At 30.4% G+C, this 17,019-nt stretch overlaps 1 protein-coding gene across 4 annotated transcripts in view; it reads left to right on the top strand.

Annotated features, from left to right (window-relative positions):
- Positions 1-17,019, top strand: part of LOC142320712 (uncharacterized) — a 130,387-nt gene that overhangs the window by 54,057 nt on the left and 59,311 nt on the right. The window contains exons 1-2 of one of the 4 annotated variants that reach the window (XM_075358741.1): positions 11,703-11,787; positions 15,345-15,429. The exons of 2 other annotated variants lie outside the window; for them this stretch is intronic. The gene's annotated coding sequence lies outside the window, so the exon portion shown is untranslated. Of the gene's footprint in view, positions 1-11,702; positions 11,788-15,344; positions 15,430-17,019 lie in introns of those variants that run through there. One more of the 4 variants, XM_075358739.1, reaches the window with a different exon arrangement.

Raw genomic sequence — 17,019 nt, 5'->3', positions numbered from 1 at the left:
TCAAAAAGTACATACTAATATCCTATACAGAACATTCAATGTGCACACATAAAGTTAAGTCAGAGAACATTGGTAGCTCAACTCAAAACAAAAACAATCAAAGGATTAATATATAAGATGAAACACTAAAAGAAAAAAAAAATAGAATTAATAACGAAAAAAATAATAAATAAAATTGAACGAAGTGAAGTAATGAATTGATGGATAACACTCAGTTGATGCAGCTCAAACTCAAATCACATAAAGTCAACAAGGAGTTGCTTTAGCTTTCTAACATCTTCACAACTGTCTAGAAAGTTAATAGATAAATAATTCAAGGGATTGTTAGTCGCAGTTTATTCTTTGCAAAGAATCTCTGTATTTCTTCTCGAACGTACAGTAAACCCAGATATTCGTGGATCTCAATGTTTCCTGCGAACCATGGCAGCACTCTTATGCTCCTCAGTAATTTGTTTTAGAATCAATCGTTATCTCGATACTGCTGCTGCTGCTGCTAGCAGTACTTTAAACCTGGATCCAAAAGCTCCAAATCGGTTTCAGAGTAGTCGTGTACAATAACTGCTTAATGAGCGATTGATGTGATCTTCTGTTCAGCAACTTGGAAACGTCTTTTTCCTTAAACTTAATATTTATTTGTGTTCTCTTTTCACTTACGTGGTCTTTCCTTCATGTAAGGAAAGACCAACGATCAAGATGAAGAACAAGGTACCGTATTCTTTTGGCATAAGGTATGAAAACACCATCGAGATGGACCCGTGGACAGTCTCCTTTCTTCAATGCGAATGTCACATGACTCGACTTCGCGTGATTAGCCTTAATCTTCTACCTAGTTAGCTATCCGTTGATTTGGTCCAATTCAGATTGTTGTTTACTTGAAGCTAGAGTTGGTTCAACATCGACAGCCAGGATAGCCGTATCATCGGCAAGTGAACTGACAGTGACATAGTCCAGTATCGGAAGGTCCGCTGTGAAGATGGAATATAAAACATGTCCTAACACTGAGCCTTGAGTAATTCTCGACTTAGTATCAGAACACATTCTTACTACAAAAAACAGTAAAATAAAAATTTGATTTATATGTAAAGATTTAAATTATTATTTTTTCTTAAATAGTCATTTTATTCTAGGCTTATTGTATAATTTCATAATTTTATCGTGCATGGAACTCAGAATTCCATGATATGATTGAGCTTTCTATCCGACTGAAAATAGAAGTTTTGTAAAAGAAAAAAAGGAGTAGCATAATATTACAATTTTCATTGATTGAAGAGAGATTTGTAAGGTTGGTTGGCAAGGGGATTCCGAAGCGCTTTAACATTAAGGATTTTGCTTACCCTTGAAAAATAATTTATGAATATTTTAATCTTTAATGTTCCTAAATTAAACAAAATATTAATTCATTGATTTTAATCATTTAATAATAGGGAATGATTATGGATGTTTGAAACCTTGCCTGTCTGGTCTGCTTCATTATGTGTTACCAACTTTACACAGTCTATAAATGAAGATAAAATTTATATGTAAACATAAAGTCCATTTTTCTAAACAAATGGTTTGCTCAAGTTATTAATAATTATGTAGTATCTTAGAAAATTAGTAGAGTTGCTTTTCTCAGAATTATTAAATTATACATAAGATAACACTGTTGATAAAATAAATATACGAAATAAAGTTGTGAAATACTCACTGTTATTGTTATTAATCTACGCTTCTAATACTTCGTTTTTTCGGAAGGCAGACGATCCACATAGAAATATGTAAGCTACGGTAGAAATGGTTTTATTAACCCAACTTTGTGGTGAAACGGTTAGTTTACATCAGTTCCAAACATAAGTCAATTAGATTATCGAAATGGTAGTAGCCTCGGCCATTCATCTGCAGATCCTGGGTTCGAATCCTCCGGTTCAGGTATGACATTCTTCATTAGTTACAGAAATTTCAATTTCATATTCCCACGCACAAGCTTCCAAGCATATGTGATGAATTAATCATAAAAAAAGTGAATAATATTATAAATGTGCCGATCGGTCAGTTAAGAGGGTTAGTGTTTGTATGCCTACTTACTTTTAAATTCCCCCTTGGCTCTGCGGTAATATTCAGCACACTCCGTATCATTTTAAATATATATTATTAAAAAAATTAAATGATATACTACTTCTTACGCATGTGCTACCATATACTGTATAATAAAATAAAATAAAAAATGTTTGTTATGTGGCCATTATACAACATATATACGTTTCATTAAATTTCTAAGCAGAAATAAGTTTAAATACTGAGATGTTGATTTGAAATTTTGAAACGACTTTTGATACATTATTTATTTATTATAAATATAACAATATATATTTTCTTTTTTACTGTAGACTGCATTATTATATAGTATTACATAAACTACTAAGAGTAGAGGTCAGTTTACAACGGAATTTATTTATGCATTTTTTCAAGGGGGTATTAGGGGAGTCCCTACTTTAAATACAAAATGGGAGCTTCCAACTTGGCTCCATTTTTTTAGTAAAATTATTTAATTTTATCGGTTGGTTTAAGTAGCTTATTAGTTTATTTACCGCAGCAGCCCCGGTAACAGCCTAATAGCGAGCCTTATAATCTTTAAATGAAGAACTATCGAATTCGAATCTCCGTGTTAACCTTTTTATAACTTTTATTTTTTTCTAACGAATGCGCTAAGGTGATTTAAAAAAAAAAAAAAAATTGTCTGTATTATTACTCATAAGTATTTATTATATTGTGTTTATAATAATAATATTTTATAAGAATCTGGAAAAACTATATGTATTTCATTTTCATTGATTATTATTTTATTTGAATACAACAATTATTAACCTAAAAAAAAAAAACAAATTATACTTTATAAAAGTTGAAAAAGTTAAAATAAATATAATATATATATATATATATATATATATATATATATATATATATATATATATATGTCTCTGGTTAGGAATTGTAACAGGTAAAATTAAAATAAACTTATTTATTTGAATTACTTCCAAGTTTTATAAAATAAGATTTGTTTGTTATCTATTGTTAGGGCTTCATCCCATGTGACTTCTATTTCTACATGTTTATAGGGTTTGTTAGGATAATGATTATTATATTCAAATTAAGTATTTAGCAAACATGAAATTAATTTGGTTTTTTATTCAGATTTTTATAAATATTTTTGTAAGTACTATATTAAAAAAATCATAAAAACAGAAAAAAGTAATTTATAAAAAAACATTCAGGTAAGCTCGAACCTGAGACCTCTGGGTTTATGAAACTGGAACACCCGCTAATCACAGCAGCTGCTAAATATTCAAATAAGCTACTTGAACCACTTAAGAATCTTTTTTTTTTCTTCAGTCATTTGACTGGTTTGATGCAGCTCTCCAAGATTCCCTATCTAGTGCCAGTCGTTTCATTTCGGGATATCCCCTACATCTCCAACAATTTGTTTTACATTTTCCAAAGTTGCCTGCCTGCACAGTTTTTCCCATCTACATGTCCCTTCAATGAGTGACTATTCTAGAATGCCTTAATATTTTGCCTATAAATTTGTCTCTTTTTTAACTATATTTCTCCAAATGCTTCTTTCTTCATCAATTTGCAGCAACACCTCTTTATTTGTCACTTTATCAATCCACCTGATTTTTAACATCCTCTTATAGCACCAAATTTCAAAAGCTTCTAATCTTTTTTTCTCTGGTACTCCGTTCGTCCAAGTTTCGCTTGGATGAACATATAATTCTGCACTCCAAACATATCCTTTCAAAAATGTTTTCCTGATGTTTAGTTATTTTTAAAAAAGTACTTATTCCAAAACGAAGCCAAGTTGAAAGCTGCCAAAATGTGCAACAACCTCGGTTTAAGCTGAGGTCCTGTTCTTTTATAAGCCATAAAAGTTATCCAGTATCGAAAAACGATCTCAATGAAGTTGCAAAGAATAACGGAATCAAATTTTACTCAGAGAAAACGTGTTGTGTACGCTTCTGTAGGAAAATAATTCCTCTTCGCAGTCCTCTTTTGACCATAGATGATCATCCAATTCAGTACTAAGATAATGAACGGTTTTTAAGGCTACTTTTTTTTACGTCGGAGGAGAGAAAATCTGCAACCAACCTGTACTACTGGGTGGATGGGGTTTCCTGTCGAAGCAGGGGCCCATTAAAAACCCTCCTTCTCACACAGCATGAGTATGTAATGCCTAAGTAGGCACACATCAACCCATATGTAATTTGCAAGTTCATTTGTGCCTTTTGCACCTGAAAATGGGATTCTCACAACCTACATGTTATTGATCAAACGTTTTTGTGTGTTTTATTTGAAAGAATATTTAATGTTTTAGTTTTAATCTCTGTGTTTTATTAAATGTCACGGTACTTTACACCCGTTTGTGTTATGTATCTGCTTTATTTAAATTTCTCAATTGTAAGGATATGTTTGTATTTTTATTCAAATGTAAGGAACCTATATGTCCTTACATCTAACGATATTTTTGGTGATTTAAAATATTTATTTTTTTAAGAACATGTCGAAAGCTAATGATCTTAGAAGTCGATGCCCATATAACTCAATTAAAAATATAATTATTAAAATAATAGTATTCCTTTGAATTAATCGTTAACCGAAAAAATAACACAATCTTTTAATATAAAACTGTTTATTTTAAATTTAAATATTTTTTCTTGTTGATTTATTTATTTACTTTGTATTAGCAATAGCTGTGTTTACTTAATACTGTAGATTACTTTCCTTGTAATATAAAAATAAAGTCATAAATATATTCATCGATCGATTGTAATAAAGTTAACGTAATTTTATCTCAAAAGATATTCCATATGCTTGTGTACGTTTGGTTGTCAATACAAAAATCATATCAATGTGAAGACTTGGATAACATACGAAGAAAAATAATTCTCCATTAAATGTATATCCTGTGTTTGTTTAACTACGAGACCTTATTTGTTTAGTCTGTCTAGTTGATCATTTGGTAACCCAGGTATATATATATATTTGTCAAAACCTGTCACATTTTTATTGATTTAATATATTTTTATTTACGTATCTTTATTTACATGTTATACCGAACGTTATTAAAGAAAAGGGAATAGGATAGATAGGTGGAATAATTTAATCCCTATATCATCTATGCCACTCATAACGAATTCATATTTAATAGTGAAAAAGTTTTCTGATATATTCAGTAATTTCTAATATTACCCGGAGAAGCAAATAAGATCGTATAGGACAGAGAACAGAGTATAGATTATTTCTTAATATTTATTTTAAATAAAATAATTTAATTTTAATATTCCTTTGTAATCATTATTTTTCCTTAACTTAATTTTATATATGATGGAATCTTCTTCTCACAATTTATTTCTAATATTTTCCTTTCTTTGGAAGTCCATTTACAACCCTTTAGTACTGCTTCTAGATTTGGTGTTCCTTTCCAGCCCCTAAATATTGCTTGTTTCTTTTGGTTTTTCCATTTAACTCCTTGTGTTCAGTTTTCAGTTCGTTTCTACTTCTATATGATTTTCTAAAAATTAAATAATTATTTTGGTTGAAAATATTCATTAGTCATATGTTTATATTGTTCGAACGGCAATATCACGACTTATACAGTATTTGAAATTAATATATCATAATGTTTTGATATTGTTTGTACATTTTATAATTTGTATAACTTTCCAAGTATTTCTGATAGTGTAATAATTTGTATATCAATACTATGATATATATATAGCAATGGAAAAAAAAAAACAATCTAATCACGAAAATCTTTTCCCAAAGGTTGATTTTGAAAAAAAAAAGATTGTAAAAATTATTGTTGCTTAGTTAACTTAATCCTGCCTTGTGGACTTAGTTGGAGTCAAAAAATGCATCGCTTGGCTGCAGATAATTGAAAGATCTTCGATATGATGATTTGTTGTGATAAGAAAATTCCAGTTATACAGTAATATAAAATGCAATATTATTTATGGCCATCAAAATTTATTGTTACCAGCATATCTTTAATGTAAGAAAAAGAAATGTAGACAACGTAATTAAAATTGAACAAATGGATAATACACAAGAGAATATACTCTATTTACATAATTTATAATTTTACACGTTTATAATAAAAAAAGTTAAGTAATTAAACCTCACAAAACTGAGAGCAAATATAAATTAGTTGCTTTCGAATTACATCAAACCTGATAAAAAACAGCAGCATTTATTTGAATTACTTCTAGTATTATAAACTGTGTTATATAAGTTGATGGGGTCAGATGCTGTTACAGATGTCTAGATAGAATTTCAACTCGGGAGGCTAGGGGCCTGCCTGGATGGTTACTTCGCCAAGATAGGTGCCTTTTCCTAAGATAGGCGTTTTGAGATCGAGCCTCGGTTAGCTGAAATATTCGCTGTTAGGATGAGAATGAAAGTGGAGTGATAGGAGGGTGTAGATCTCGCTCCTGAAAGCGGACCAGAGTAGAGAGAGATTGGATATGTTTTCATTAGAAATTTAATTAATTTGTGAATCTGTTTTTTTTCTTTTATCTATTTTTATTTCTAAGTAAATCAAGAGAATTTGAGTAGTTGAATTGTCGGACAAAATTGTTATTGTTGCGATCAACACTTTTTTTGTTGGTATGAGGATAGTATTTTTGGTATTTAAAGACTAGATCAAGACATGATCTGAGTGCATAGTCTAATAGAAGTTAGATATAGAAAGAGTTTTTGTGTGAAACCTTCGATGTTGGAGGAAGACGCCAGGATCACGTTTCCGCGAATCGGTTAATTTGATGGTTGAGGGTTGTAAGTTATGGTAGGTGGTCGTGGTTGGAAAAGTCCATATGAAGACGACAGTAGGTTGTGTAAATACTCTGATGGAAATGTCTGCCAAGGCATTTACACCGGTGGCATTCTGACAGTGGTCAAAGTGACGGTAAAGCCCGTCACGGATAGGATCGTAGTGGGTGATGTGGCGACCATGATAGTCACAAGTTTGGTGTTTTTCCCTATGTAGGTCAGGATGTGTTGTTGATCATCTTAAAATTATTTTTATACTTATAAAAGTACTTGATGATGTCTTATTGTCATGACTTTGGATTATTTAAACATTAGGTTCATTGAATAGACTCTGGTTTTATTTAAAATTGTTTTCATAATCATTCTTTGCACTGAAAATATGTCAGCAGGATGAGTATCATATGTACCTCCTCGTATTCCTAAGCCATATTGAAAAATGGATTGTACAATTTTGTTTATTTATTCATTATTTCTCTACTCCTCTTTTTCAAAATAATTTCATAGCTACATTATATTTTCATACAAAAATTTTTTTAATTGTACTTAAAAACTATTCACAATACTAAAGTTTCTATTATTATCTAGTTCTGACAATTTGTTGTTACAGTTTTTTTTAAAGGTGAGGAGAAAATATATATTCCCAAGAAAAAACCTGTATGGGGGTTACGATCACATTATTTTAATTGTATTAAATGCATAGAAAATATATATATAAAACATAAAGACACTGTGCTGCCTATGACGAAAGTAAATGGAATAATACACATACATATTACTTAAAATAAGAAATACTATTCAACCTATGCCCGTAAAACTTGATACCATCAGAACTGCATAACAATAGAAGAAGTTTCGAGTATTTTAACACTCCAAAATACCAAACAAAATTTTCTTATAACAATTTTCCGAGCATCAAATATTGTTGTGGATTAGGTATATAGACGATATTGGTCACACATATACAACTACAAATGAAAAATATATGACTATTTTAAATATACTTAATAACTACAATAATAATTTAAAATTCACGTTTGAAATGGAAATTAACAGGAAAGTACACTTTTTGGACATTGAAATTGAAATAAACGGAAACAACATTATAGTAACAGCAGTTTATAGGAAACCAACCATAAATCACACCACTATATACAAAGGATCTAATCATCTATGGTCTCAAAAAATTGCACGTATAAAAATTTAGTTTTTAGAGCGTTGAAATACACAAATAAAACCCAAATAAACTCAACAAAAAAAATAAATAAATAAAAGAACCAAAAACAATCCCATAATAGGTTTTTTAATATTATAAAACTCATATGATATAAATTTCAATTGTGAGGTTTCCATTTAAAATCTTTGTCAACGATTGGACCTAAATACATTACTGTCTTAGTATATTTCAATTTGTGGTCACTTTCACGTATTAGGAGGTCTTCAATTGAGAATATTACAATTATTTATGGGAATATTTAATTTTGAATATGTATATAAATAAATATATATGTATGCCGAATGATGTTTAAGTATGGAAACAGCTTTATACTGCATATCTGAAAGGTATTTGGAGTCAGAAAGAAATTAAGTTCTACATAGCTTAAAAAATCTGCATTATTGTAGGTTGTTAATTTTTTCACCCGATCTTGGATCCACCATATTGAAACAATTTTAATTTTTTTAAATACCAAGGTGGACGTATGACACATGATTTCGATTTAAGATTTTACAAGAAAAACAATAGTGAAACCCGTTTTTTGTTAATCCCTTCGTTATCGACTTATAAGCATTCAAAGTTGCAATAACGGACAAATCAAGTTGACAATAAAAAGAGGTAAAACGTGTTATAGGAATAATTTTGCATTCATGATACATAAAAAACGAACTTTAAACAGTACTATAATAATGATAATAGTAAACAGTAACTAATAATTATCAACATAACAGGTTGTTGATTATGAATCACTCATGCATATTCTTTTATATATATATATATATATATATATATATATATATATACAATTAATTAGTCAAGAGCATTTTAACAACAGATAAATAATACAACATTAACAATTCCGTTTTATGTTATCAAAAATATTTAATAGTTCGAAGTAAAAAGTTGTAATAAATGTACCTCTAAAGATGATCATACTTATGCCATTATATGGCAGTTTTTGAGTACGAGACAATTATCAACGGAATGGAAAGCCTAGAACACTCCTAAAATAATCCATACTAGACTATAGTTGTCATCTTTCTCGTTTAATACTTTATTAATTATTTCTCTAATTGAATGACTTCGGAATAATCACTTCGAAATTAAAACAAAAATTACGTAATATACAATTATATTTTTAAATCATTCAATTAAAAACTTTTTCCAAACTTTTACGTAACGTTGAGAGAATTAAAAAAGGAAACAAACTGTAATTTTCCATCAAATGTATAGACGTTAATTTGTACGAAGAGCTTTAGGGCTTTTTACGTATTAACAGTTTTAAAGAGGTCAAGGAAAACTAATCATTAATTAAGGCGTTTTTAATTAAAAATTTAAATGTATAGATTAGTGAAACAAAGGAGAAAGCTTATCTAAACTTGGGATTTCTTATTTCTAAAATCAAATAAATATAATATTTTTCACTTCTATTTTGCGTTACAGGAATAAAAATAGTTAATTTTCGTTCTTCAAAAGCTAAAAATTTAGACGAAAGTCATTCAAAACCTGTGTATTCAATTCCAATATATTTCCATTATAGACTCTAAAATAAAAATTATCTCTTAAGAATTAAGCTATGGAACGTACTGTTGCCAATCACGGTAGGAGAAAAAATAAGTTTTCCGTCTTTAACCCGTTTTTTTATATGATGAATTTTATTTTTATTTTCTTTAATTTCATTAGCTATTAATCAAGCATTACTAGAAAAAAATCTGATCTGGACACCACATGATTTCCTTATACGCCTTAAATTATATAAACACATTTTTTAAAATGAAAAGTAAATAAAATTTTATTTCATTAATTACTTTTGATATCGTTTTTTATTGTTATTATTGAATTATTATTTAACGTAAATTTTTTCACAATCAGAGATTAATAACTACTAACAAATCAATATATTTAAATTAAAAAAAAAAAGTAGATGAAGTCTTGTGTGCCTTTCTCTTGTAAGATCCTAATATTTCATTAATTTATTTTATTTAACCTATAACTCTGGAAACAATGAAAATAAGTACCGCTTGTGATATATCGATGAAAAGCTCTTAATCAGGGCTTAATACTGCATTTAAAATCGCCTAAAATCGTGTTTTTGGGCACTTTTGTTCCAGTCGATTGCAATCAAAACAGGAGGTGAACAATTAGATGTTACAATAATCCTAAATCCAAAATTTCAGCATTCTACGGCTAATCGTTTTTGAGGTATGCGAGATACATACGTATAGACGTACAGGCGGCACGCCAAAACTAGTCAAAATGGATTCAGGGAGGTCAAAATGGATATTTTCGTTAAAATGTGAAAACCGAAATTTTTCCCCATCACATTTCCTTTACTTCGTACAAGAAAGTAAAAATATAATTAAATCAACAGGTTTTTAATGTATTTACTAGTCAGAAACCCTTTCAGGTATTTAAGAGGGTTCAGTAATTAAACGCATTTAACAGCATCGTATTTATTATAAAGACAAATTATAACAATAATCTACTATAAGGAAGATTACATCAAATACTGACTTGTAGAGAATCATTAAATTATTTTATACAAGATCTTTTAATAACATATTTATCAAGGATAACTAAAGGAATATCTGAAAATGTAATTCACTGTTGTAGTAAAGAACGACATTGTAAACAATCAGTCACAAATAAACTGATAAAATGTAATTAGTTAAAAAAAATTCGGTTAAGTGTTTTTGACGACAAAAAAAATATGTTAGTGTTTTTGAATCACAAAGTGATTCTTGTTTCTTTATTTATAATAGTTTTTAACCCATAAGAAATTAATGTTTCGTCTAAATATTCCAGAGAATTGGAAAAGCGTTTGTTGTCTTTGATTAAAATAAGTTTTTCATAGGATTGAAACCCTATTTCCTAATAAAATTTCAAGTATTAAAATAAAACTAGGAACATTATTATCTATTCAGTCATATGCCATACAATTAATAAAAATAAATTACACTGGTCCTTTAATTCATTTCGGAAAACATAGATACTAAAAATTGAATTGTGTAGTCCGTAATACCTGCGACAACTTCAAATATTAGGCCAAATTGACAAGTTGTACAAACGAAGATACGATTAGTACGAACGATTGGTAAAATGAAGTGGTTAAAAGGAATCAATATTTTAAAAATATTGCTAACATTTAATGAAAAAATTAAAATTCAAGTAAATAATTAATAATATATAATGAGGAAACTATCTTACGAACAGCGGTGGTCAGAAAGACATGATAATTTATTTCATTAATTTAATGTAGTTCTATTTGGTGAAGGAAGATATGTAGGTATTTCAACATTACTGGGAGTAACGTTTTAAATACTCTCAAGATGCGTTCTGGAAAACTTGAATCGAATTATTCGTACCTAATTTTTTTTTTTTGTTACAAATATATACTTACTGTAGAATATTGTAGATATCACTTTAAACATAGATATCACAAACCAGTGGTCACGAGATGAAACAATCGTATAATTAATATTGATAATACAATCTTAAAATTTGGTTTGTTATTTCAAATTTTTTTACTCTCTAAATGTTACAATCTTTGACAGTTATTATTACTTTCAGATTTTCACTTTATAATTTCATGTCTCCAGTACTTAATCAAATTACTGGAATAGTGTTAATAATCAAATTACTAATAATAGTGAATTTTTGTTTGTGAATAGGTACTAAATCAGATTTTCAAGTTAAGAGCATTAATTAGTATTTAATTTTGTTAGTAATAAATCAGTCGCCATCATTTGCAATTTTCAATAAATTTCTTTGTAAGTATAGTAATATTTTATTACTCTTTTATGCTCTAGTATTTTATTATATAATACTAACTTCCCATCGCAGCTTCACCAGGGCTATATGGTTACTAGCTGCGTTTTATACCGCGGCTAGATTTTTAGGTAGATTTCATAAGAAAGCTACCTATTGTAATGGGTACCATGATTCGACTTCCGGAAAATTTCGACATATAGTTTCGCCTTTCACATCCTCCAAACCCCAAAACCACTGTTAGTCCAAATGTTTATAATACATACATATATATATATATATATATATATATACAAGGGGTGTGAGAAAAGTAATGAGGTTGATAACACTGCGAGCGATCTGGCAACGCTGAGTCTACCGGTGTGTGATAGACCAGTTTGTTCATCCCTTCCACATGCTCGGTACGAGTTTCAACTCCGTTTAGCCAGCCAACACATTATATTTGACAGCGCCGTCAGTGAAGTTGTGTTACGAAAATGGAGCATCGGAATTTAGAGCAACGTTGTGCAATCATGTTTTGCGTTAGATTGGGAAATCCGCGAGTGTGACCTTCGAAAAGTTGAAACAGGCCTATGAAGAACATTGCTTATCAAGAGCACAAGTTTTCCGTTGGCATAAATCATTTTTAGTAGGCCGAGAACACTTTGAAGATCAACCTCGCTCAGGGAGACCTTCAACTTCAAAATCTGACGAAAGCTTTGAGCGTGTGAGGGTTCTTTTGAGATCAGACTGTCGTTTAACAATAAGGATGATGAGTGAACAGTTAAATTTAAACACTTTCACCGGTCATCAAATTTTGACAGTCGATTTGGACACGCGAAACGTTTGTCCGAAATTGGTGCCAAAAAACCTCACAATTGAACAGAAGGACAATCGAAGAAACGTGTGCGTTGATCTTCTTGAGAGGATTGATAATAACCAAGAATTCTTCAATCGTGTGATTCTTCAGGTGATGAATCCTAGATATTTTCTTTTGGGTTCTTTTGAGATCAGACTGTCGTTTAACAATAAGGATGATGAGTGAACAGTTAAATTTAAACACTTTCACCGGTCATCAAATTTTGACAGTCGATTTGGACACGCGAAACGTTTGTCCGAAATTGGTGCCAAAAAACCTCACAATTGAACAGAAGGACAATCGAAGAAACGTGTGCGTTGATCTTCTTGAGAGGATTGATAATAACCAAGAATTCTTCAATCGTGTGATTCTTCAGGTGATGAATCCTAGATATTTTAGTACGATCCTGAAACAAAGCGGCAAAGTGAAGAGTGGCACACTCCGTCATCTCCTCGGCTTAAAATATGTCGAATGAGGAAATCAAAGATCAAAGCCGTGCTGATTTGCTTTTTTGACAGCAGGGGTATCGTGCATAAAATTTTTTTCCTCCAGGAGAAACTGTCAATCAGGTGTTTTTCAAAGGTGTCCTTGAAAGGCTCAGGAAAAGAGTGATTCGCATGAAACCAGATATTGCATAAAAGTGGATGCTTCATCATGACAATGCCCTGTGTTACACGGCCAATGTGTTTTGACCTCAAAACACATTCCTATGGTTCCTCAAACCCCCTATTCACCTGATTTGAATTCTTGTGAAATTTTCCTTTTCCCGAAATTGAAACATGTCTTAAAAGGACGTCATTTTGTAACTCTGGAGAACATTCAAAAAACTGGGACCGACTAGTTAAAAGCCCTACCAGTTGAAGCCTTCCAGCGCTGCTACCAGGAGTGGGAACAACGACTCCGCCGATGTATAGCTGCCCAAGGGAACTACTTTGAAGAGGATAATTTTGTTTGAAAAAATTAAAACTTTGGTAAATAAAAAGTCAGTCTCATTACTTTTATCACACACCTCTTATATATATATTTCACTTTCTTGTGGATACGATAACTGCCGTAATTTTGACACTCACTTTCAAATTGATACATAAAATGTAACGACAAAAAATCTCGGATCAGTTAGTTAATGGGCAAAATTGGAACATGGGGATGAAAATGATGGGCTTTTTCGAAAAAAAAAACAAAATATCGCTATAGCTTTCTTATTAAGTTAAATACTGAATTAGTTTAATTTTCCTACTGTTCTTTGGATAATGGCCTAAAACTTATCCATGAAAAGATTTTTGACATCGCCAACAATTGGTTCAGAGGTGGAAAAAATGTGGTTTCAAAGACAGAAACTATCATACCTCCCTAAACAGACACAGTATTGAATCGGTTTAAAGTGTTCGTTAGTCCTCAAAACATTACCTAAAAATTTTTTCTGTAACAATTTTTGATATGACCAACCCTTAAAGCAAGGAATGACCAAACACCCGTAAAAACAAAATATCGCTTAACTTCCTTATTAAAATAACTTCCTTATTAAGTAAAATATCGAATTCATTTAAGTTCCTACTACTCTTTGGATAAGGGATAATTGTCGTATTGCGGAATTTGAAGTGAACGCATTTAAACTACTGTGGCTTAGTACTGTGTATATTTTAATTTTTTCAAGTGAAAATATTTTATTGCCAAGAAGAGTTATTTTTCTTTGTGTTATCCTTGCTTAATCTGAAAAATATGCCTAGACTTAAGAAGAAAGGTTACCAACAGTGAAAAATCTCCAAACGGGTGAGTCAATATTTGGTGAGGGAAAGTGAGGACATAAATAAAGGCAATTCCCGCCTCAGTCAACAGAGAGAAACTCGTCTTCAGTAGGTCAAGGAAAACCAGCAGAAATACCTTAGGACACGGGCAAAGCATGATATTTATCTTGAGCGTGAAATGTCACCACAACAGAAGTGTGTTCTTTCTCCCAATAATCCTCAAATAGGTTGTTGCCAAGCAGTTCAGGAAAAATCATAAGAATGTCGTGATAAATTTAGCAATAGCTTGTAGTCTAATGAGAAAACGTAATGTCCGTAAAATATGGAGTTATGTCTGATACGAGTTCGTACAATTCGAGTTCACCTACCTCCCTTATTTTGCCTAGGTGAACTCTACCTCCGTCTTCCGGCATACCAAAAGGAATTTTTTATTTTTATGATTTTTATTCAGGTAACCGGAGGTAGGTGCAGCCAGTCGCGCAGTCAGTTACAGTAGCAGTAGCTGTGTTGGTGAACCGCCATTCCGCATACCGTTGCACCCCTTAAAAAAATCGGAGTTTTAAATTTAGATATTTATTTGAAGAGTATTTACAGCCCAGATCAACTGAATATCTTATTTACCATACTCGGGATTAGGAAAATTGGAATCATTGTTCAAATCTTTTCTTTACCTTTTATCAAATTCAAATTTCAAAAATCTAGAAATTAATCTATTCACGTAAAGATTGCACTCACCATAAATCAGGTTGATATCTTCATTTGTTACAGAAAAATTAAAAAAATAGAAAACTTCATTGTTATTCAATTTACTCCTTTAAACTCGAAATTTCAAAACGTCCTTTCTAGTGTGTACTTATACCGTAAGAAGAACGAATAAATAAATTAAAAATTATAAATTTTCATCAATTTATCTTCAATACATTTGTTTGGGATTGATTATGAACCACTCACGTTATGTTGTTTTCTTCAATTTCAGTAAGACTTCTGTAGAAAATATCTCCATTGAAAAATATCTGGGGAGCGGCTCGCCACCTAGTGGTCTGAATGAGAAGTACAGCACGGTAACGGATTATTTATTATTTACTGGTTTTAATAAATAATGTTTCTCCTATATAGCCTATGACACTCCGAATTACATAATGAAGCTACTGTTTACATCTTATATTTAGTTCAGCGGTTTTTGAGTTTTTTGTTAACATACAAATAAATCTTTTCTTTTTTTAAAATGGAGAGATTTTCTCTGCAAAATCCTTTGTATTTCAGCTCACTCATCTTCTTTTGTGTAACATGTAGTTTTCCTCCGTATCTCTATTATTACATTTTGACTTCAAATCTTTAAATATGTCGCTTTAAATCTTTAAATATATTTCGCTGCAAGTACTCTTTTCTACTATTAGGTCTTACCATGCTTAAGACTGTGTGAATCCTCTGACCATATTCTCTTTTAGTAAAAAGCTCAAGTCTCAGGAACTTCATCAATTCGATATGGAAAGAGTAGAATCACATACTTTACATGCAGAAATGTTGAGTGTGCTTGATACAGACATGAATGGCAAATGTAATATTGCAAATGAATAGCTGTGGATTATTTCACACTCTATGGCAACATCTAAGTAGCAGTAGGATAGTGTAGAGCATTCCAAAATGATAACCGTTGCTTCATTCATCAATTGTTTGTGATAAGAGCGGTTGGTGGTCAGTGAATTGTATGTTGTTCATTGTGGAGATACGATCACGGTCGCAGAACTTGGTTTGATTAACTCCTATACGAGTACGTGAAATGTATTTAATTTGACGTTATTTTTCGGTCTGCCATTCGTATGAGGTACCTGCAAGGGTGAATATTCTGATTAAAAACGAGATAGTATTGGTATAAACCATTCTTGATAATAAAGTAAGTAATTTGATTTAGTCAATAACTTAAAGATAGAATTTTTAAAATTTAGTACATAAACGTGAATAATTTTTCCACAAAATTTAAATATTGAAAATTACAATATTGGGGAATATGGAGTTATTGTATTTTATTTTATTTAGCAAATTTTCTCCTCATTGAATAACTATAAAGTATTAGGTTAAAATATTATATAATGGTGTGTTCTTATATTAAGTAATATTAAAGCAATGTTACTTTATTAATAGCTGTATTATAAAATAAAAGAATCCGCTTGGTTTGGAATTTCCATTCTATATAACTTTAATATCTCCCGGAATTTAATGTTAAAGTCAGTGTACGAGTCCTCGTCGATATCGAAATAACGTAGTTAGATTGAAAAAAATATTGAAAATTTAATAACTAAATAAGGTTGAGATAAAAAAAAATCCACAATCACTTGCTCAAGTAAAAATGTTTTAAAAATCTTCTAATCGAATTTATTATATTTTCTTCGTTAATGGAACATGAAATGAAAGAGTGGTTGAATTTTATACACAATTTCTGTGAATAAATCCGAATATGCATTGTTTATGAGAAAAAGTTTTTCTCAAATTATTTTTGAGTCAAATTTTCTTAAAATAATTTTAGGAATACTTCCCAAGTTTCGTTATATTTTTCGGAGATGACCCCTTAAATTACTGCTTGTATAAATATTTACACCTTATAGGAATACTTTCTAAAAAGAAGTGTTCAGATGAAGATGTTACTATAAGAT

This window comes from Lycorma delicatula, chromosome 1 (assembly GCF_047948215.1).
Source record: "Lycorma delicatula isolate Av1 chromosome 1, ASM4794821v1, whole genome shotgun sequence".
Taxonomy (NCBI): Eukaryota; Metazoa; Arthropoda; class Insecta; order Hemiptera; family Fulgoridae; genus Lycorma; species Lycorma delicatula.
This window is presented reverse-complemented; position numbering and strand designations above follow the sequence as displayed.